The sequence below is a fragment of the Oncorhynchus tshawytscha genome, linkage group LG04 (assembly GCF_018296145.1).
Source record: "Oncorhynchus tshawytscha isolate Ot180627B linkage group LG04, Otsh_v2.0, whole genome shotgun sequence".
NCBI classification, from domain to species: Eukaryota; Metazoa; Chordata; class Actinopteri; order Salmoniformes; family Salmonidae; genus Oncorhynchus; species Oncorhynchus tshawytscha.
Window position 1 is genome coordinate 50,070,058 of NC_056432.1, and position 24,045 is coordinate 50,094,102.

Consider the following 24,045-nt stretch of genomic DNA (forward strand, 5'->3'; position numbering starts at 1 on the left):
GTTCAATATTATTTGTTTTCTATATGTGATCTATACTGTAGGCTAAGAGGTCTTCATAAGCTGTTTATTCAATTGTGGGGTTTAAACACTGAGAAGACAACATATTTTGTGAGAATTACAACTTAAGGTAGAAAATCAATTATAGCTCTTAAAGGGGCAGTAGCCTACATCGGGTGTACAATTTTCAATTACAACATGATTTAATCAGCAGTTATTGTTCTATTTATTCTGTTACCAATATTATTTACATTTTAATATTATCTTCTGATCACAAGTATTATGTCTCATATTTTAACTAAATGCAATCTACTAGCTTCCAAAATACAAGTAGATATATCTAGCTGTCCAATAACACATTCTGATGGAATGGCTTGTCCTGCACATTGTAAAAACCCAGAGTGCATTGAGTGAATGTTGGGGAAAAGATATTGGTTCCTTTCTAAACATAGCAATGTGGATGCAAAGATGACTTGAACCACAAAATAGGTGAAGTGGCAAAAGAGTTGGGTCCACATTCAAAGGTTCCTTTTAAAGATGACTACAGTGCCCTCTGTAATTATTGGGACAGTGACCCTTGTTTTGCTGTTTTGGCTCTGTACTCCAGCACTTTGGATTTGAAATGATACAATGACTATGAGGTGTTGTTGTCAAGTACAGACTGTCACTTTAATTTGAGGATATTTTCATCGATATCGAGCGAACCATTTAGAAAATACAGCGCTTTTTGAACATAGTCCCCCATTTCAGGATACCAAAAGCATTGGGACAAATTAATTTATGTGAGTATTAAAATAGTCAAAAGTTTAGTATTTGGTCCCAAATTCCTGGCACGCAATGATTACACCAAGTTTGTGACTCTATAAACTTGTTGGATGCATTTGCTGTTTGTTTTAGATGTGCTTCATATAATTTTGTGCCAAATAGAAATCCATATCAAATAATGTACTGTGTCATTTTGGAGTCACTTTTATTCTAAATAACAATATAATATGTTACTTATCACTTGTAAATGAATGTGGATGCTACCTTGATTACGGATAGTCCTGAATAAATCAAAGTTACAGACACAGAAATGTCATACCCCCAAGACATGCTAACCTTTCACCATTACAATAACAGGGGAGGTTAGCATTTTGGTGATGGTACGATATTTGTGCGTCTAACTTTCTCACTCATCATTATTCACGATTCATTCAGGACTATCCGTAATCATGAATCATCCACATGAACCTGTCTAGGACTGTCACGCCCTGGCCATAGAGAGGCGTTTTATTCTAGGCATTCTATGTCCTTTTTTCAATGTTTTGTATTTCTATGTCTTGGCCTGGTATGGTTCTCATTTAGGGACAGCTGTCTATCGTTGTCTCTGATTGAGAACTATACTTAGGTACCCTTTTCCCCCACCTGTTTTGTGGGAAGTTAACTTTGACTTTGTTCAGGGCACATAGCCCAAAGCCTCACGGTTTGGTTTTGTTCTTTGTTTTGTTGTCGTCATTTTTAATAAAGAGAAAATGTACGCTTACCATGCTGCACCATGGTCCAGTCCTTCAGCCAGGCAGCGCGGGAAATTCAGCGCGGGAAATTCAAAAATATGTTTTGGGAATATTTAACTTTCACACATGAACAAGTCCAATACAGCAAATGAAAGAAACATCTTGTAAATCTACCCATCGTGTCTGATTTTTTTAAAAATGTTTTACAGCGAAAATACAACATATACAGTGGGGCAAAAAAGTATTTAGTCAGCCACCAATTGTGCAAGTTCTCCCACTTAAAATGATGAGAGAGGCCTGTAATTTTCATCATAGGTACACTTCAACTATGACAGACAAAATGAGGAAAAAAAATCCAGAAAATCACACTGTAGGATTTTTAATGAATTTATTTGCAAATTATGGTGGAAAATAAGTATTTGGTTACCTACAAACAAGCAAAACTTCTGGCTCTCACAGACCTTTACTTCTTTAAGAGGCTCCTTTTTAATAGCAACCCTCTAATGCATAACTGGTTAACAAGTCCAATGCAGCAAATGAAAGATAAACATCTTGTTAATCTACCCACATGTCCAATTTTTTAAATGTTTTACAGCGAAAACACAACATATATTTATGTTAGACCACCACCAAATAAAAAAACAAACAATTTCCCCAGCCAAAGATAGTCACAAAAGCAGAATTAGAGATACAATTAATCACTAACCTTTGATAATCTTCTTTAGATTACACTCATATGACATCATGTTACACAATACGTTTATGTTTTGTTTGATAATATGCATATTTATATCCACAAATCTCAGTTTACATTGACGCCATGTTCAGAAATGCCTCCATGATATCCGGAGTAATTACAGAGAGCTACGCCAGATAACAGAAATACTCATCATAACCTTTGACGAAAGATACATGTTCTACATACAATTAAAGATACACTGGTTCTTAATGCAACCGCTGTGTCAGATTTTTTTTAAACGTTACGAAAAAAGCCTACCATGCAATAATCTGAGACGGCGCTAAGACGTAAATAAATTTCTCCGCCATGTTGGAGTCAACAGGAATACGAAATTACATCATAAAAATTCCCTTACCTTTGATGATATTTCATCAGAATGCAGTGCACGGAGTCCTAGTTCCACAATATATCATTGTTTTGTTCCATAATGTCCAATACTAGTGTCCAATTAGCTGCATTTGCTACCACTTTCAGCTCACATGCCCAAAAGCTGATGCTGGTCCAGGCAAACTCGGAAGAAAACTTCAAAAAGATATATTCCAGGTCGAATAATCTGGTCAAACTAAGTAGAGAATCAATCTTCAGGATGTTATTTTCATATACATCCAATAACGTTCCAACCGGAGCGTACATTTTCATCTGCAGCCAAATGGAACGATCAACAGACAAATGCGCAACAGGGAAATTGCATTCTGCCAGGACAGTGACTCATTCCCCTCCCATTCGGTCAAAGTTTACACCAGAGGCTCCATTCCACGTTCTACTGAATGAGGTCATCTAGTGGAAGGCGTAGGAAGTGCAGATCCATATCTTATTTGGAAGTGAAGAGGCGATGACTTGAAATTAGACCCGCATTCAGAATTTCACTTCCTGTTTGGAAGATTGCCTGCCCTATGAGTTCTGTTATACTCACAGACATAATTCAAAAAGTTTTAGAAACTTCAGTGTTTTCTATCCAATAGTAATAATACTATGCATATATTAGCAATCTAGGACAGAGTAGGATGCAGTTCACTATGGGCACGCAATTCATACAAAGTGAAAATACTGCCCCCTATCCCCAACACCTCTTATGGCTGCATCAGTTGTTCTCAATTTCCGCCTGAAGACATACCCTAATCTAACTGCCTGTAGATCAGCCCTAGAGGCAAGGATATGGATATTCTTGGTATCATTTGAATGGAAACATTCTGAAGTTTGTGGAAATGTTAATTGAATGTAGGAGAATATAACACAGTAGATCTGGTGGAAGAAAAGAGAAACAAAGAGCATACATTTTCTGTTTTTTATTGTTGTAGTATCATCTTTCACGTGTACTAGAATAGTATGACTTGTTCCCCCCCTGTTCAGCTGAAACCGTGACGCAGGCAATGCAAAAATATTTAACCTCCACACATTAACAAGTCCAATACCTCAAATGAAAGATAAACACCTTGTTCATCTACCCAGCATGTCAAATTTTTTAAATGTTTTACGGCGAAAACACACCACATATTTATATTAGACCACCACCGAAACAAAGACAGGAGGCAGCCATTTTGTCACAGAAAATATAAAATTATAAAAGCAGGATTAAAAAATAAATCATTCACTAACCTTTTGAAAATCTTCGTCAGATGACAGTAATAGGACATGTTACACAGTACATTTATGTTTTTTTCAATAATATGCCATTTATATCCATAAATCTCTGTTTACATTGACTTCATGTTCAGAAAATACTCAAAAATGTCCGGAGAAATTATAGATAGCTCCGCCAGATAACATAAATAGACATCATAAACTTTGACTAAATATACATGTTCTACATATAGTTAGAAAGATACACTGCTTCTTTATGCAACCGCTGTGCCACATTTATTTTTAACATTACAGAATTCGTTCACTATGTAATAATCTGAGACGGCGCTCAGACGTAAGCAATATTTCTCCGCTATGTTGGAGTCAACAGAAATACAAAATTACAACATAAATATTCCCTTACCTTTGATGGTCTTCGATCAGAATGTAGTGGAAGGAGTCATACTTACCTAATGTAACGTTTGGTTTCAGTTCGTGTGCCTTTATAGTAGCATATGCTATGAGTTCCAGCTGAAATGCATCCAAAATTACTTCTGGTCCCGAACAGTTGCGCATCAAAACTTCAAAATTACATATTATATGTTGACTAAACTGGTCAAACTAAGTGCAGAATCAAGCTTTAGGATGTTCTAAACGTACAAAACAATTCTCAAATTCATGCTTCTTGAATGCTTCACGACATTCATGCTTCTTCTCAGGCATTCTGGAACAAAGGAATGTCTGTCCAAAAAGCGTGCTCTCGTCACCATGTATTTTCTCGCGACACTCATTGTTTTAACTCCCAAAGGGTCAAAACTCGCGGGATTTGCACAATTAAACGCTCTACTGAATGAGGACATCTAGTGGAAGACATAGAAAGTGTCTCCAGATCCATAGCTGGTTGATAAGGGTGGGGGCGATGACGTCAAAGTTGCCCCAAGTTTCAGGCTCCCAAAAATAGTTTGAGAGATTGCCTGCCCTGTGAGTTCTGCTATACTTACAGACATAATTCAAACGGTTTTAGAAGCTTTAGAGTGTTTTCTATCCAATAATAATTATTACATGCATATATTAGCAATTTTGGACAGATTTTTTTTCAGTTTACTATGGGCACGCAATTCATCCAAAGGGGGCAGTATTCTGCCTAGCCCTAACAAGTTTTAACAGTTAATCAAAGTTTTTTGATCTCACAGATTACAATGACATCTCTCCCCATAGGAACACATTGCCTGCTCCTCTAAAGTCAGCCTGAATCCTATGTGGGTTATGAATGTCTTATGAACCTGTCTTCGATGACAATCCATCAGGCCACTATGAGGTCTACCTGTGTTGATTCTAGGCTTCCTAAAGCAACCGGAAGTGATTCAATTCACCCTAAAAGTGTTTTGAAACACATAACCTGCAATTATGAAAATCACTGCATTCAACCCTCTGTAGATCAGTCAATTCTTAACATAAAGGCTTAAAACTCAGGATTCTGTAAGAGCGTACCCCAATCAAGATATGTGTTTACTTATAGCTTCCTGTGCCGACCAGAAGTGCCTTAAAATGGTGTCATAGGTGCTGTTTCGAAGGGTTAAAAAGGTCAGATCTTTTTTAAACTTCATATGTGTGATTAGGCAACCCTCATGAACGGTAAATCAGTCATTTTTCTCAACAGATGTCAAAGAAAAGCTCTCTCACACACACACACTCACACACACACACAGAAAGGATGGAGTGACAAAGTGCGGTGCTCAAAGACACACAGAGCCTACAATGGAATTTCCATATTCTCAAGGCCGTGCCGAGTTCAACGAGATGTCCCGCTTGACCGTATCTCGCTCTGAGTGTAGCGACCGTGAAAAAAAGAAGGCCCAAAATGAAGCCTGGCCCTAAATGTCATTTGCTTTTGGGTGACAGTGAGAGAACCATTAGGGTGAGAAGCACAATTCGACCTCAGGTATACATTGCCTGCTCCTCTAAAGTCAACCTGAAGCCTATGTGGGTTATGAATGCCTTATGAACCTGTCTTCGATGACAATCCATCAGGCCACTATTAGGTCTACCTGTGTTGATTCTAAGCTTCCTGAAGCAACCGGAAGTGGTTAAAATCACCCTAAAAGTGTTTTTCCATACTCAACCTGCAGTTTGATAGAAATAGTGCATTCAACCCTGTGTAAATCAGTCAGTTCTTAACGTAAAGACTTAAAACTCAGGATTCTGTAAAACCATACCCCAATGAGGATATGTCTTTACTTTTAGCTTCCTGTGCCAACCATAATTGGTGTCACAGGGGCTGTTTCGAAGGGTTAAAAAAGTCTGATCTTTCCAACACTTCATATGTAGGATTAGGCAACCCTCATGAACTGTAAATCAGTCATGTCTCCCATAAAATTTCCAAGAAAAACTAAATCACACACACACACACAGCTTGGAAGGAGGGACACATTGGGGTGCGTAGAGACAGACAGTGCCTGCAATAGTTAACTTTGTTCGAACTATTAAAGAACCGTCAGACCTAGAGTTCTGAAACTTTAGAAACCTGTTCTAGAGCTCAGGTCGATAGTGCGTGGTGAGTTATGTGGCTCTTGGACCGAGAAACAGCCTTGTACATTTGCAATGACTTCAATTCATTTTGACTATTATGAAAATGATGACATTTAGAAAAGTCCCAGAGTCGCAAGACTAGGTGCATTGAAACCGGCTCCGCCCATAGAGACGGACCCCAACATTTCTGTCCGATAGCTCATTCAAGGACCCCGTAGCAAGGCATGGAAAAAAGTGGATTTTCAGCACCAATTAAGGTCTAGCTCGGGCACCAAAGGACCTATCGAGCCGAAACTTGGGATTCGGGGTCGCCTCAGCTAGGCCTACACATAATGTCAAAACTGGACACGCAGCTAGAACGTAACTAAGTGTTTTACGTTTTTATTATGGTTTGAACAGAAAGGGCTGTGAATTTTGGGCCAGGTCTGAAGTATGTGACAGTTGGCTTCTAAACGAGTTGGAAAAAGCTCTGTCAGGAGGAATGGGCCAAATGTCACCCAACTTATTGTGGGAAGCTTGAGGAAGGCTACCCGAAGCATTTGACCTAAGTTAAACCATTTAAAGGCAATGCTACCAAATACTAATTGAGTGTATGCAAACCTCTGACCAACGAAAGAAATAAAAGCTGAAATAAATTGTTCTCTCAACTATTATTCTGACATTTCACATTCTTAAAATAAAGTGGTGATCCTAACTGGCCTAAAACAGGGAATTCTTACTTGGATTAAATGTCAGGGATTGTGAAAAACTTAAAGGTATTTGGCTAAGCTGTATGTAAACTTCAGATTTCAACTGTATATAAGGTAGTTGTTGTGGAATTGTTCGGTTTGCTTGTTAGATATTACTGCACAAGCATATCGCAACACTCGCTTTAACATCTGCTAACCATGTGTATTTGACCAATAAAATTGTATTTTATTTGAATTTGATTTGTACTCTGTCTTAAATTCTATTTCTGTATATATGAATTACTAATCAGCCTTTAACTAGTTTAATCATGTTTCTAGTAGATTGCATAGTTACAATGTGTAACCATTGATGTCCCAGGACCAAAATTGGTAAACACTGTTGAAGTGTATAATTCTAATTCATACATGCAGACACAGCATAATTCCAAGACTGGAATTTGATACTCCTGGTATTGGATATGACTGAATAATAATCTAAGATATTCATACCTAAACTGCACCTTTATTTGCCAAGGTAGAATACATGATCAGTGAATATATTAAATGTACAGGCTACAATGTGGGGATCTCATGCATAATATCTACATGTATATATGACTTGCATCCTTGGCACAAAGTTATATTATACTCTACTCAACCATTGGTTTCATTAATGTCATTCAGACTGTTTTGAAGTTGATACAACTGGCTATGATAGCTGATGTTCATAGCTAGGTTCTGAACTAATACTGTACATGTATAAATTACCATGCATGAGATCCCCACATTGTAGTCTGTACATTTAATATAGAACTAGGTAATAGCCAGGAGCAGTTTAATTTCAAAACCAACGGCATAAAGAAAATACCAACATGGGTACAAAACCCGACGCGCACTAGTAACCATGTGCACAAAGATATGGGGGGGAACAGAAAGTTAAATATACAACACTTAATGAGGGAAATGAGAACCAGGTGTGTAGGAAAACAAGACAAAACAAATGGAAAATGAAAGTGGATCGACGATGACTAGAAGACCGGTGACGCCAAACGCCGAACGCCACCCGAACAAGGAGAGTCGTGACAATTGATCTGATAAACACAGGATAGGTGTAGTATTTCATCAAATGAGACTTAATTTCAACTAGTAGAGAAGGTAAAACTTTTTATTGAAAGAAGTTCAATAGTGTTATAAATACGCGCATTATAAATATCATAATTGTAATATATTATAAATGCAAGTTCAATCTTTACTTCAATGCACAGCTGTTGTGCATTATAAAAACAGGTAGAAAGAGGTGGCGAGAGAGTTGTAGAGGACACAAAGGGAAAGAACAGAGCAGGGAAGGCAGAATATGATTAATGAGTCACAGTGCTACCCTAATATGATCTCAGTTCATCACAGTTACATAATAGTGTCTCTCATCAGCCCGAAGGTTATCTTAAGAGCGGGTAAGGTGGCGATGACAGGACTGGGGGATGGCATCCTCTCTTATATCAAAACATTCCTGCAGACGAGAGACAGATAGAGAGAGAGAGAGAGCGCATGTTTAAGCCTTGTGTTTAAAAAAAATGTATAAAACTGTCCGTCATCATAATCAGGAGGTGAAATGCAAAACTGACCTTGGATCATTAACTCTGTGACTACTGCATTTCTGTCTGTATTTTAATGTAAAGCATTTCTTTAATAATACTTCCTGTTGGCCTGACCAAGTGACCTCTCACCTCTGATCATGCTGTGCCCTCTGTAGCCAGTTCAGATGCGGGAGCGATTCACCGACACAGCTGATAACCTAGAGGACTTAGGGAGAAGGGGAGAGAGGGATGAAGTGAAAAAAAGGTAGTTAAAAAGACAGTCTTCAACAGGAATCTGTGTGTGTGACCTCACCTGGTGTCCAATCAAAGTGACTGGAGGGTACTTTATAATGAAATACATGCACAGACACACAAGGACAAACAATATAGCATAGTTATAGAAATAATGAAGTGTTTTACTATTCTCCATGGTTGGCCCTCTTGCCTATTCTTTGAAGGTGGAAGTAGCCACAGTTATACACCTGAGCCTGCTTACTGCACAACACAATCCATCAATCAGATTGATACACAAGTGTGTAGGTGTGGGCTATAGGTGTGGGTTATGTCTAATTGTTCCATTTTTTTCAATATGGGTGACTTAAAATAGCCTGTTTTGTTTTTGTGCAGACACCCTTACCTAAACAGCACCCTCACCTGAGAAGTAGAACACTGGGAATTGAATAACTGCAGTTGACATAGCTAAGTAAATGGAAGAATACTCTAATTGCAATGTGGATGGCTCTTAAAAAAGCCTTTGGTTGTGCATAGTGTAGTCTAAGGCGTTGCCAGGGAACAGCACCCTCTTCAAAGAAGTAGGAGGTGAAGATCTCACGCACACGGATTGCCTCTCTTGCTGCGTTGTTGGACCCCATCCTTGACATCCTGCTGAGCACCAGACTTTCTCCTCTGGCACACAGCGGCGAGCTGCAGATCCCCTCCTGTTCCTCACGTCCATCCTCATGAAGTTATGCAGGACACAAGTAGCCTTCACACGCCTGGATTCCTCCAGGAGGCCGTCCCAGATGGCCCTGGTCACCCAACCTTGCAGTGCCCTACACGGTAACTGTAGCCAATCGTTTTGAAAAGAATCTCCAGTTACAAGGTATCTGTAGGAATATGGAAGATAGTGTCATTATTAGACTTTTACATCACCAGGTAATTGTGGATTACTAAAGTATAATATCCCTTATAACAAACCATGATAACATTGAATTGATAGATGCATGTGCACACACATGCATGTGTAGCATGTGTCAATAACAGAATCATATCAAGGATAGCATCACAAATGAATACATAAATACCACTTGAAGCTTGATGATGAGTTGATCATTTGAAGCGGCTGTGCAGTGCTGAGGCAAAAACAAAAATGTGCACCCCTTTGAGTCCCCAGGACTGAGAACCACTGCTCTTCATTGGGACCTCTTCATCTGTAGACAGGCTTTCATATCTTTCTTTATCTGAGGACAGAAAACCTCACAAGAAACAGACTTCATTATACTCAAATTACATGGCACTGAATATTATGTTACTATTATCTCAGTCCTCACCTCTAGGGACTGGAACTACGCAAAAGTTCCTGCCCTATCCAGAATAGCCTACTCTCTCACAGAGACCGTTGGAGCTGCTAACATTATCCTTTCCCCCTCCTCTATGGCTGTTAGCTAGCTACCTACAAATGCATTTGGAGTTTTTTTTTTACAGTGATAAATATATCAATATAGCTAGCTAATATGAAGTTAGTTAGCTGGTGATATTTAACTACTTAGCCAGCTATCTATACAGTAGCCAACTAGCTAGTTCATTTAGCAGCTCATTTGAGTTAGCCTGCACTGTAGCTAGTTAGCTAATATCACATAATTTCTTTACATTTTCAAAATGTATATACTTACTTGAATAGGTTCTTCCAGCCATGTGGACAATTGTGAACAGGGCAGCAAAGTTTGTTTGTCACCAGAGTGTTTTAGAGCATATTACTATTTACCAATTTAATAACCAGGCCTAACGTAAACTCACCCCATTCCGTACAACTGTGCGTAACCGCAACATTCAAATGAGGCTACAAAGAAAACTAATGGGACTGTAGCGACTGTGTTGACTTCAAAATCAAAATCGTTGATTGACATGGTAATGGCTCTATAGTATTGGAGAAAAGTTGAAAAAATTGACCCTCCGTTACATATTGACGTGTCATGTCGTAACGTACAGCACGCATAAAGCAACTATTTCTGTCTTACAATCTCTCTCCACCAGGTGTAGCACTTCTCTCATCGTTTAAAAACAAGAAATGGACAGTGACGGGGGTAAAGGGGGATACCTAATCATTTTTTTTGTCATCATTGCATGCGATCATCATTCTCAAAGCCGCTGTTTACTTCTAAGATTACCTTAGCACCGCCCTAAAAACTTCGACACAAACCTTCAAATAAGTATGTAATGACACATTATATAAACTCTTCATAGTGTTTTATTTACATTTTAGAGGTGATAAGGTGATAAGTTGGACAGATCGAGTGAAAAAAGCAATTTTCCTGCACTGTAGCTAGTTAGCTAATATCACATAATTTCATTACATTTTCAAAATGTATATGCTTACTTGAATACTTGGAAAATTGAGGAGGAATGGAGGGAAAAAGAGTGAGTAAGAAGAGGTCTAAGAGGGAGAGGGAAGAAGAGGGTGAGCTTGAGATAAAAATGGTGGAAAAAGGGGAGATGGTTTGTTAAAGAAGAATGGTGGAAATGGTGAAAGCAGAGGGAGCTGAAGACAGAAGGAGAAATGGCAGTGAATGAGGGTGAAGTATCGGAGGTGGTAGGTGCGCTGAAGTTATCAGAGACCTAGGATCAGGAAAAAGAAGAGTATGACAGTAGGAGTAAAGTTGATGTAAAAAGTTGACTCTTGCCTTTTGACTGATCCATTTGTGGTTTCACGGTGGGTGAAAAAAGAGTTGGGTCATGTGGAATCAGCGAGGGTAACCAGAAGTGGTCTAGTGATAATTGTTTGTGTTTCTGTTGGGCAGAGGGAGAATGTGCTCTGAGTAAAATGAATGGGGGCAAGAAAAGTGAATTGTTTCATTCTCAAGAAAAGGGAACCAATGAAAGGAGTGATAACTGGGGTAGCAGTAAATATAAAAGTTGACCAGCTGAGGGGAAAGGTTCCCGGTGTATGTGATGCTCGTCGTTTGATGCGACGCAGACAGGGTGGAGGGAGTGGGGAAAGAGAAGAGTGGAGTCCCTGCCCGACAAAGTGAAGTTAGGATATATAAATTATCCTGCACGAGCGTATGTTGTTACAGGATGTTGCAGGTGTCAAGCTTATGGGTATGTGGCAGCAGTGTGTAGGGGGGAGTGTCCAAGGTGTGTGAAATGTGCAGAATGGCATGAGACAAAGGAATGTGTACAGTGGTTCCTCCTTTAAAAGTTGCGTCATACTGCAACACACCTTGCGGGCTGCTGCAGCATTCTCTGGCAAGTTAGTGCTAGTCTGACCACCAGAGGGAATCTTTGAGAAGCATTTGATAGTCTTCCATATTGGTATTACCAGAGAATTTAAAACCTTTTTGTAATAACATAGTATATGGCTTAATTAATTTGATTAATATTATGGTGTTTCTATTCCGAGAAAAACAGAAATGAATCCCTCAGGGTTTCAATTAGGATGGAATGGAAAATATGGCGCTGTACAATGTGACGGTTGGGAGTAGGCTAAAGCATAAGAGGATTGGAGGATTAAAAAAATTAATATCTAAGGGGCATAAGATTTCCACACCCTAATTGTAGTATAACCAAACTTTCAGTTGGGCATACTTGCTCTTTGTCTTCTCTACTTCTCTCCTGGAAGTTGATGCTGTTTTTATGCATCCACTTGCTAGCTAGTTAGCATAACAAATGACTAGTTTGGTGTGACTTTGGGTGTGTTCTTAAATTCAATCTGGAGTGCCTGCGCTCATAAATTAATAAATTCAGTTTGTAAATTCAGACCGTTTCGCTCTCGGAGCGAACATTGGACGTTCGGGCCGAGGAGTAGGGTTGATTTGAGTGTTCTGGCCTTACAACGGCTGTTAAGTACCCAAGCTAACATTGGCTAGCTTGATGGCTACTTCCAGACACAAATGAGACCACTCTGACCATTTTACTTGCCCTAGCAGAGCTGGTTAGGCAGTTTTCGTGTTAACCAGAGCGTTGGTGACTGTAACTGTGCTGCTGGAAACAATTTAATTACGCTTTTTTTGCAGACGTTTACTGACGCCGGCCATATTTAACGGGTGTTGAGCATTCAAAAATTAATCAGTTATTCTGCGCTCTGGCACACTAAGACGAGAGTGATCTGAAATCGGGAGTAGATAGCCAGAGCGAATTTACGATAGCACCTGAATGTCCATTGAGTACACACAACAACTACACCAATTAGTTAAGCTAAGAATGCCGGGAATAATCTAGTCAATAAACATTGGGTAGTTAGATAGCTTATAGTTAATATACTGGCAAGATTGATGTATAACTGCTAATGTTAACTGCTAACGTAGATAGCTAACCGGTACATACTGCTGTAATGATATGCTATGTGGTTCGTAAGGACAGGTTATCTAACAAATTGTCAGCCAACATAATATGTAAGGTAACTTATTTGAAAAGCTATTACTTTATTACATTGAGTAACAAGCTACCGCGAGGATGCGCTCTATCGACTCTGCGGCTTGAGCATGCTTTTGGTGCACAGTCGAAAGTGCGCTGGACTTTGGGCAAGAAGGTTGAGGGTTCGAAACCTTCTCCCTGCTTGTTTCTTTTGAAGTCATGCACAATTATCAGTTTATTATTTGGTTTATATTGCCCATTCGTTGTCAATTAGAGACACAGTAGTGCATTGGGACCCAAAAGCATAATCAGTACTCCCCCTTGGTCGTTAGGGAAAATCTAGTCTGTGATAGGAGGGGGGTTTTCACACCCAGCTCGGCTATTAGACTATTATTTAGTAAAGGTTGAATAGTCTATTGTTTAGCTATTAGCTATTATCCCCTCTCCCCAACTTGCAACAAATTGTCCCATCTCGTTCCTCGCCCTCTTCCACTCATCATTCTCTGCCTGAGTGGCTCGCTTGTGGGCGTGCCACTCAGAAAGCAAAAGTGAGGCTTCAACGTAAACAAAAAATTGCAATCAAATATTTTGTAATAGAACGCAAAACTTTATGCATTTTATTCCCGAAAAATATTTTGAGAACAAAAAATGTATTTGAAATCAAAATACATTTTTTTGTGTCAGTTTGGCTTCAACCAATACTATTCAGCCTTTCTTTCAGACAAAAAGGAAGTCATAGCGGACAACTATGAAGAAGGTGTAATGGTTATCCTCCTCTTCTGACGAGGAGTAGGAAAGATCGGATCAATGCGCAGCGTGTTGTGTCCATATTTTAATGAAATAACCGAACATAGAATACAAAAGAACAAGAGAAATAAATGAAAACCGAAACAGTTCTGTATGGTAAAACACAGACACAGAAAACAAACTACCCACCAATCATAGCGGGAAAACAGGCTGCCTAAGTATGGTTCTCAATCAGAGACAACGATCGACAGCTGCCTCTGATTGGGAACCATAACAGGCCAAACACAGAAATACAAAACCTAGACTACACAACATAGAACACCCCAACTCACGCCCTGATTAACTTAAACAGAGACATAAAAAAGGGCACGAAGTTCAGGACGTGACAGAAGGACTGTGTGATGATGGCATCTCAGGTAAACAGCACTGGGCGTTCTTCCGTCCAACTTCTACATAGCTAGTAGTTAGCTCCTACGATTCAGTGTCGGTTCATAACATTCTACTACATTACATACATAGGATAAGTAGGATAAATCATGCAATTATTATTCTCAAGCTAACTAAAAACATTTAGCTACAAACGCCTGTTAGCGCCATTTTCAGTTGAATTCAACAAACTTTCTTTCATGGCAACTCATGAGCAGGCCATGCCCTATTTGTTTCATAGTCAATATATATAATCATATTTCATGACAGTGTAACGTTTAGCTGTTTTTTACAGAAGGATGAAAGAACACAATATGTCTGTCAGGGAATGCTATTCTGATATGTCAGTTGAAGAGTTAGACCAGAAAGTCAGGGCCATGTATCATTGCCAGAATGATTCAGCTTTTTTGCATTGCTCGGAAAAAATACACTGTTCCTGCTTCCCTGTCTCTCATCCACATTGATACAAATCATAAATTGATAAGGTACTAAGATGTAAAATGTCTCCATCAAATCTAAGAAGTAATTGTATTACTTTTTTGTAGACAAATTTTCAATGATGTATGAAATTGGAGTTGTTCTTCATCAACTGGTAATACATAAATGATGAAGCAGGTTAATAGGTTAAACATTTCACTTTTAATTCCAATGCTTTTTTTTCTATCTACAACATCAAATCAAATCAAAGTTTATTTGTCACGTCTGCTGAATACAAAAGGTGTAGATCTTACAGTGAAATGCTTACTTACAGGCTCTAACCAATAGTGCAAAAAGGGTATTAGGTGAACAATAGGTAAGTAAAGAAATAAAACAACAGTAAAAAGACAGGCTATATACAGTAGCGAGTCTATAAAAGTAGCGAGGCTACATACGGACACTGGTTAGTCAGGCTGATTGATGTAGTATGTACATGTAGATATGGTTAAAGTGACTATGCATATATGATGAACAGAGAGTAGCAGTAGCGTAAAATAGGGGTTGGCAGGTGGTGGGTGTCGGGACACAATGCAGATAGCCCGGATAGCCAATGTGCGGGAGCACTGGTTGGTCGGCCCAATTGAGGTAGTGTGTGCATTAATGTATAGTTAAAGTGAAAGCATATATGATCAACAGAGAGTAGCAGCAGCGTAGAAAGAGGAGTTGGGGGGGCACACAATGCAAACAGTCCAGGTAGCCATTAGATTACCTGTTCAGGAGTCTTGTGGCTTGGGGGTAAAAACTGTTGAGAAGCCTTTTTGTCCTAGACTTGGCACTCCGGTACCGCTTGCCATGCGGTAGTAGAGAGAACAGTCTATGACTGGGGTGGCTGGGGTCTTTAACAATTTTTAGGGCCTTCCTCTGACACCGCCTGGTGTAGAGGTCCTGGATGGCAGGCAGCTTAGCCCCAGACATGTAATGGGCCGTACTCACTACCTACTGTAGTGCCTTGCGGTCAAATGCTGAGCAATTGCCGTACCAGGCAGTGATGCAACCAGTCAGGATGCTCTCGATGTTGCAGCTGTAGAACGTTTTGAGGATCTCAGGACCCATGCCAAATCTTTTTAGTTTCCTGAAGGGGAATAAGCTGTTGTACCCTCTTCACAACTGTCTTGGTGTGATTGGAACATTCTAGTTTGTTGTTGATGTGGACACCAAGGAACTTGAAGCTCTCAACCTGCTCCACTAGAGCCCTGTCGATGAGAACGGGGGCATGCTCGGTCTTGGTTACATTGAGGGATAGGTTGTTATTCTAGCATCACCGGGCCAGGTCTCTGACCTCCTCTCTATAGGCTGTCTCATCGTTGTCGTTGATCAGGCCTATCACTGTTGTGTCGTCTGCAAACCTAATGATGGTGTTGGAGTCGTGCCTGGCCATGCAGTTGTGGGTGAACAGGGAGTACAGGAGGGGACTGAGCATGCACCCCTGGGGAGCTCCAGTGTTGAGGATCAGCGTGGCAGATGTGTTGCTACCTACCCTCACCACCTGGGGGTGGCCCGTCAGGAAGTCCAGGATCCAGTTGCAGAGGGAGGAGTTTAGTCCCAGGATCCTTAGCTTAGTGATGAACTTTGATGGCACTATGGTGTTGAACGCTGAGCTGTAGTCAATGAATATCATTCTCACACAAGTGTTCCTTTTGTCCAGGTGGGAAAGGGCAGTGTGGAGTGCAATAGAGATTGCATCATCTGTGGATCTGTTTCGGCGGTATGCAAATTGGAGTGGGTCTAGAGTTTCTGTGATAATGATGTTGATGTGAGCCATAACCAACCTTTCAAAGCACTTCATGGCTACGGACGTGAGTGCTATGGGTCTGTAGTCATTTAGGCAGGTTGCCTTTGTGTTCTTGGGCACAGGGACTATGGTGGTCTGCTTGAAACACGTTGGTATTACAGACTCAATCAGGGACATGTTGAAAATGTCAGTGAAGACACCTGCCAGTTGGTCAGCACATGCCCAGAGCACATGTCCTGGTAATCCGTCTGGCCCCGCAGCCTTGTGTATGTTGACCTGTTTAAAGGTCTTACTCACCTCGGCTACGGAGAGCGTGATCACACAGTCGTCCGGAACAGCTGATGCTCTCATACATGCCTCAGTGTTGCTTGCCTCGAAGCGAGCATAGAAGTGATTTAGCTCATCTGGTAGGCTCGTGTCACTGGGCAGCTCGCGGCTGTGCTTCCCTTTGTAGTCTGTAGTAGTTTGCAAGCCCTGCCACATAAGACGAGTGTCGGAGCCGGTGTAGTATGTTTCAATCTTAGGCCTTTATTGACGCTTTGCCTGTTTGATGGTTCGTCGCAGGGCATAGCAGGATTTCTTGTAAGCTTCCGGGTTAGAGTCCCGCACCTTGAAAGCGGCAGCTCTTCCCTTTAGCTCAGTGCGAATGTTGCCTGTAATCCATGGCTTCTGGTTGGGGTATGTACGTACAGTCACTGTGAGGACGACGTCCTCGATGCACTTAAGCCAATGACTGATGTGATGTACTCCTCAATGCCATCGGAAGAATCCCGGAACATGTTCCAGTCTGTGCTTGCAAAACAGTCCTGTAGTTTAGCATCTGCTTCATCAGACCAATTTTTTATAGACCGAGTCACTGGTGCTCCCACTTAAATTTTTGCTTGTAAGCAGGACTCATGAGGATAGTTGTGGTCGTATTTACCAAATGGAGGGCGAGGGAGAGCTTTGTATGCGTCTCTGTGTGTGGAATACAGGTGATCTAGAATTTTTTTCCCTCTGGTTGCACATTTAACATGTTGATGGAAATTTGGTAAAACTGATTTAAGTTTCCTGCATTAAATACAGAGGTGAACCTGACACCTCACCAGCTGTTGCCTTATATTGTTTGTCCTCATGTGTCTGTTTTTCAGCATGAAGTTCTCTGTAGCCACCAGGTGAGACTACACACACAGAGATTCCTGTTGAACACAGTCTCTTTAACTCTTTTATTTTCTCAATAACAGTCTCTCTCCTTCACTTCATCCCTCTCCTCCTTCTCCCTAAATCCTCTAGGTTATATCAGCTGTGTTGGTGAACCCCTCCCGCATCTGAACTGGCTGAAACAGAAAAAAGCACAGCATGGTCATAGGTGAGAGTATTATTAAAGAGATGCTTTACATTGAAATACAGATAGAGATTGTCATGACTTCCGCCAAAGTTGGCTCCCCTGCCTGTTCGGGCGGTGCTCGGCGGTCGTCGTCGCCGTCCTACTAGCCGCTACCGATCCCTTTTTCGTTTGTCTGTTGGTTTTGTCTTATTAGTTTCACCTGTGTGTATTTTGGTTTAATTAGCTTCCCTGTATGTAGTAGGTTGACCCGACCTTGTTTTGTGCGGGATTGTCTTTTTGTTACGTGTCTGCATGTTTGGTCGTGGTGTATTTTCTTTTCTTTACTTGACACCCTGTGGTTTTGGGTTGTCTAGTATAGTGTCCTGCGCCCTGTATTGTGTTGGGCTTATCATTTTGGTGTGCAAAAGTAAAGCACTTTACTCCGTTACTCTCTCTCTGCATCTGATTCCTGCACCCACCTAGTCCCGCGTGACAGAGATGTCGTAGTCCCAGAGTTAATGATCCAAGGTCAGTTTTGCATTTCACCTCCTGATGATTATGATGACTGACAATGTTAGAATAAAAAAAACAAAGCTTAATCAGGATCTCTCTCTATCAATCTGTCTCTCGTCTGCAGGTATGTATTGTTGTGAAAGAGGACGCCAGTCCCATCATCGCCACCTCAACTGCTCTTAAGATAACCTTCGGGCCAACTGGGAGCCAAAGGCTGGTTAGGAGACACTGCTAGAGACACTATTTAATTGTGATGAACTCAGCGATTATTAGGGTAGCACTGTAATTCATTAATCACATGTTGTCTTCCCTGCTCCTCTATTTATCTCTGTCCTTTTCTGTCTTCTACACCTGTCTCCCCACCTTCTCTTTTTTCAAAATGCACACCATATGTGCATTGAAGTAGAGCTTGAACTTGTATTTGTTATGGCTTTCTTCCGTCGAAGGAGAGTCGGACCAAAATGCAGCGTGGTTAAATCGAGACATCTTTAATGACGATAAATACGAAACATACAAAAACAACAAACGGAAATGTGAAAACCTAATACAGCCTGTCTGGTGACAACTAACACAGAGACAGGAACAATCACCCACAAAACCCACAGTGAAACCCAGGCTACCTAAATATGGTTCCCAATCAGAGACAATGAGAATCACCTGACTCTGATTGAGAACCGCCTCAGGCAGCCATAGACTATGCTAGACACCCCTACTCAGCCACAATCCCAATACCTACTAAAACCCCAATACAAAAACACAACACAAAATAAACCCATGTCACACCCTGGCCTGACCAAATAAATAGAAAACACAAAATACTAAGACCAGGGCATGACAGTATTTATAATATAATATTACAATTATAATATATATAATGCATGGATTATGTATTTATAACACCCGGATAATAAACTTTCAATAAAGCATTTCACATTCTCCACTGGTTGAAATTAAGTATGTAATTGAAATACTACACCTAAATCTATTAGATATGCATAGGAAGTGTAGTGTTTTAGAGTTTTTTCTGTATATATGAATTACAAATCATCCTTTACTTAAATCATGTTTCTAGTATATTGCATAGTTACAATGTGCAATCATCGATGTTCCAGGAGCAGGAGTGGTAAACACTGTTGAAGTGTATAATTGTAATACATACATGCAGACACAGCATCATTCAAATAATGGAGTTTGATACACCTGGTATTGGATATGACTGAAAAAGAATGTCTCACAGAGATTCATACCTGATCCGCACCTTTCTTTGGCAAGGAAGAGTACATGATCAATGAATATATTCAATGTACAGGCTACAATGTGGGGATCTCATGCGTGGTGTTAGGTTCTAATTTTCAGAGTAAATGACTCAACGGACACTAGAAAAGCTTAACCAAGTTTAATTTTACCCAAAGGATTGATACAGCTGGATTCAGATAACACATGTTTCCACCACCACAGGTATATATACTCCAATTTAGACACTCCTCATCTCCAATCCTTACATATTTTATGGTCTTACAGGAAGACGAAATGATAGAGTAATAAACTGTTCTGTCTTAAGGTGACCTGACCTCAACCACCCTTGATGTCTATTCCAAAGCTCTCCACCCATATCACCTTTTGCACTCCTGTGACTTCCTCCCGTCCACCCAGCACATTCCAAAGCCATCTGTCTCCTACAGATAACTATCAACTTCTGATGTAACAACTATTCTCTATCGCCCCTCAGATACTATAGTATTACTTCTGGTCTATCATGTCTCTAGTATAGCAATGTTCAAAGTTGAACCCAGAATCCAACAGTGGTAATAACTACAGTACATGTACAGTTGAAGTCTGAAGTTTACATACATACACAGTAAAAATTCCCTTTCTTAGGTTAGTTAGGATCACCACTTTATTTTAAGAATGTGAAATGTCAGAATAATAGTAGAGAGAATTATTTATTTCAGCTTTTATTTCTTTCATCACATTCCAAGTGGATCAGAGGTTTACATACACTCAATTAGTATTTGGCAACATTGCCTTTCAATTATTTAACTTGGGTCAAATGTTTCGGCTAGCCTTCCACAAGCATCCCACAATAAGTTGTGTGAATTGTGGCCCATTCCTCCTGACAGAGCTAGTGTAACTGAGTCAGGTTTGTAGGCCTCCTTGCTCTCACACGCTTTTTCAGTTCTGCCCACACATGTCCATGGGATTGAGGTCAGGGCTTTGTGATGGCCACTCTAATACCTTGACTTTGTTGTTCTTAAGCCATTTTTCCACAACTTTGGAAGTATGCTTGGGGTCATTGTCCATTTGGAAGACCTATTTGCAACCAAGCTTTAACTTGGTGACGCTGGGTACCTCTGTGTCCTGCGGTATAAGATCACAACTTTTAAAGGAGGAACCACTGTAGTATTGGGGAATGTACTGGAATGTGTTGTAGGGGTGTCCATGGAGCTGGAGATCAGCAATGTCCTGTGCGAGAGAGGCAGGTTGAGGTTTCCAGGGTTAGAGTAGTGCATAAGTTGTCATATGCTGAGGCAGTGAAGAAACTAGAGGAAGATGGGTTATTAAGGGGGAGGAGTGGTGAGAGTAATAGAGACATACCAGTATAGAGGGATAGGCCAAAAAGTTACATAAGTTGCAGTAAGATTGGATTTTTAGCATTTGTAGCAATGGTTATCAATTGTACTGCAGGGATGGATCGGAAGTCTCCGAAAATTAAGGTTGGGGTGGCAGCTGCAGAGAAGTATTTGGGTGTGCGAGACTTGACATCAGAAGAGTTACAAGGTGATGGCATGAGGTAGAGTAAATACATTTAATTAGTGGAGTAGGGTGATGTTCATTTTATTTTATATAATTTTGAAATGAGTGAGTGTAGTGTTAGATGGTAAGGTATTTATTTTGTACATTTTTATTTTTCAAGCAAAGTATACAGTGGGGAGAACAAGTATTTGATACACTGCCGATTTTGCAGGTTTTCCTACTTACAAAGCCCGTAGAGGTCTGTATTTTTTATCATAGGTACACTTCAACTGTGAGAGACGGAATATAAAACAAAAATCCAGAAAATCACATTGTATGATTTTTTATTCATTAATTTGCATTGTATTGCATGACATAAGTATTTGATCACCATTCAACCAGTAAGAATTACGGCTCTCACAGACCTGTTGATTTTTCTTTAAGAAGGTGTTCTCCACTCATTACCTGTATTAACTGCACCTGTTTGAAATTGTTACCTGTATAAAAGACACCTGTCCACACACACAATCAAACAGACTCCAACCTCTCCACAATGGCCAAGACCAGAGAGCTGTGTAAGGACATCAGGGATAAAATTGTAGACCTGCACAAGGCTGGGATGGGCTACAAGACCATAGGCAAGCAGCTTGGTGAGAAGGCAACAACTGTTGGCGCAATTATTAGAAAATGTAAGAAGTTCAAGATGATGGTCAATCACCCTCGCTCTGGGGCTCCATGCAAGATCTCACCTCGTGGGGCATCAATGATTATGAGGAAGGTGAGGGATCAGCCCAGAACTACATGGCAGGACCTGGTCAATGACCTGAAGAGAGCTGGGACCACAGTCTCAAAGAAAACCATTAGTAACACACTACGCCGTCATGGATTATAATCCTGCAGCGCACGCAAGCCAGCACATGTCCAGGCCCGTCTGAAGTTTGCCAATGACCATCTGGATGATCCATAGGAGGAATGGGAGAAGGTCATGTGGTCTGATGAGACAAAAATATTGCTTTTTGGTCTAAACTCCACTTGCTGTGTTTGGAGGAAGAAAAATGATAAGTACAACCCCAAGAACACCATCCCAACCATGAAGCATGGAGGTGGAAACATCATTGTTTGGGGATGCTTTTCTACAAAGGGGACAGGACGACTGCACCGTATTGAGGGGAGGATGGATGGGGCCATGTATCGTGAGGTCTTGGCCAACAACCTCCTTCCATCAGTAAGAGCATTGAAGATGGGTCGTGGCTGGGTCTTCCAGCATGACAACGACCCGAAACACACAGCCAGGGCAACTAAGGAGTGGCTCCGTAAAAAGCATCTCAAGGTCCTGGAGTGGCCTAGCCAGTCTACAGATCTGAACCCAATAGAAAATCTTTGGAGGGTGCTGAAAGTCCATATTGCCCAGCGACAGCCCCGAAACCTGAATTATCTGGAGAAGGTCTGTATGGAGGAGTGGGCCAAAATCCCTGCTGCAGTGTGCAAACCTGGTCAAGAACTACAGGAAACGTATGATCTCTGGAATTGCAAACAAAGGTTTCTGTACCAAATATTAAGTTTTGCTTTTCTGATGTATAAAATAGTTATGTCATGCAATAAAATGCAAATTAATTACTTGAAAATCATACATTGTGATTTTCTGGATTTTTGTTTTAGATTCCGTCTCTCATAGTTGAAGTGTACCTATGATAAAAATTACAGACCTTTACCTGCTTTGTAAGTTGGAAAACCTGCAAAATCGGCAGTGTTTCAAATACTTGTTCTCCCCACTGTAAGGGAGTTGTACTCCAGTCTTAGTGGGTGGCGGTAATGCAACAAATTGGATGCCAACCGTCGTTAAATTTCATAGAAGAAGAAGTACACAGGGCAATAAAAAACGTGAGCCAGTAGCACTGACCCGCATAAAAGCGCGTTTAAATCATCCAATAATCGAGCGCGTTTCACGTTTGCACTTTCACAACCAATCACGGGTAAGCTTTGTGAAACTGACATTTTCAAATGAGAGAATTTGTCTGCACTGTGGTGGGTGTTCAGGCAGGGTAGCTGTCGTGCAGAAAAAAAAAAAAAAAAATCTCCCCCCATTGCCTTTCATTTCGCAAACGATTAGCTACATATTGCAGAGACGAGTGAGGTAAGATTGGCATTGCTTGAATTAACGTCCCTAGTTTTAGGTTTGTGTTTCATTATGCATTTTACTAGCCTGGTAAAGTCGAGCCGATAGTTTACGTTAGCTAACAGAAGCTAGGTTATAAGACTACAGTAGCTGTGAAGTGTCGTAATGTTACAATACACAACTTGCGAGCTAGCACTACTGCTGCCTAACGTTAGCAGGTTACCTAAGTTAATTAGTTACATATCTAACGTAACGTTATTTAACAGCAGCACAGTTACCGTTGACTAAAGTTCTTAACTCCGGTGTTGTGCCGAAAATCTTCCCCCACCGGGTCAGAACCCCCCACCCGTTCGCGTTCTTCATTGCTGCGACTTGCTTGTTAGTTGATTTCTGCTGTTCACTCCGTTGTCCGTTTAGCCTACATTTCACTGATCTTAGAAAGCGTTTTTTTCTGTTTGGCCAATTGTTTCAAGTGTATGTGGCGGTTCTAGCTTGTCTGGACCCCTCCGCGCAATCGGGGGCGCCCCGTGCCGCTGCCTATGTCGCCAGTACCTAAATCCAACACTGATTTTTGTATTAATCTATAAATAAATCTCTCTGCCAAAATTCGTCATCTCTCCCATTTCTTATTCGACTAGTATTTTTGAAAGTGTAAGGATACAAATTCAGCCATAGTAGTTCTGAAATGTGTATTGCATGCTAACATTTTACTCACTCTGTTTTTATATAAAACACACTCATTTCGGTTGCCTATCCTGACGAAGATTGTTCTATAGAACGTATTTGACTGTGCCAGGAAATTGGAGGGGGATAATTCTGTCGGGGGGGGTTCGGCACAACACCAAGGTCCTCTACTCTGA

The 24,045-nt window shown here is 40.6% G+C and overlaps 1 protein-coding gene across 3 annotated transcripts in view; it reads left to right on the forward strand.

Moving 5' to 3' along the window:
• The first annotated feature begins 22,978 nt into the window (after window positions 1-22,978).
• Window positions 22,979-24,045, forward strand: part of LOC112248955 (cytoskeleton-associated protein 5) — an 82,648-nt gene continuing 81,581 nt past the window's right edge. For 2 of the 3 annotated variants that reach the window (XM_024418427.2, XM_024418429.2), the window contains exon 1: window positions 23,059-23,203. The gene's annotated coding sequence lies outside the window, so the exon portion shown is untranslated. The other variant, XM_024418428.2, reaches the window with a different exon arrangement.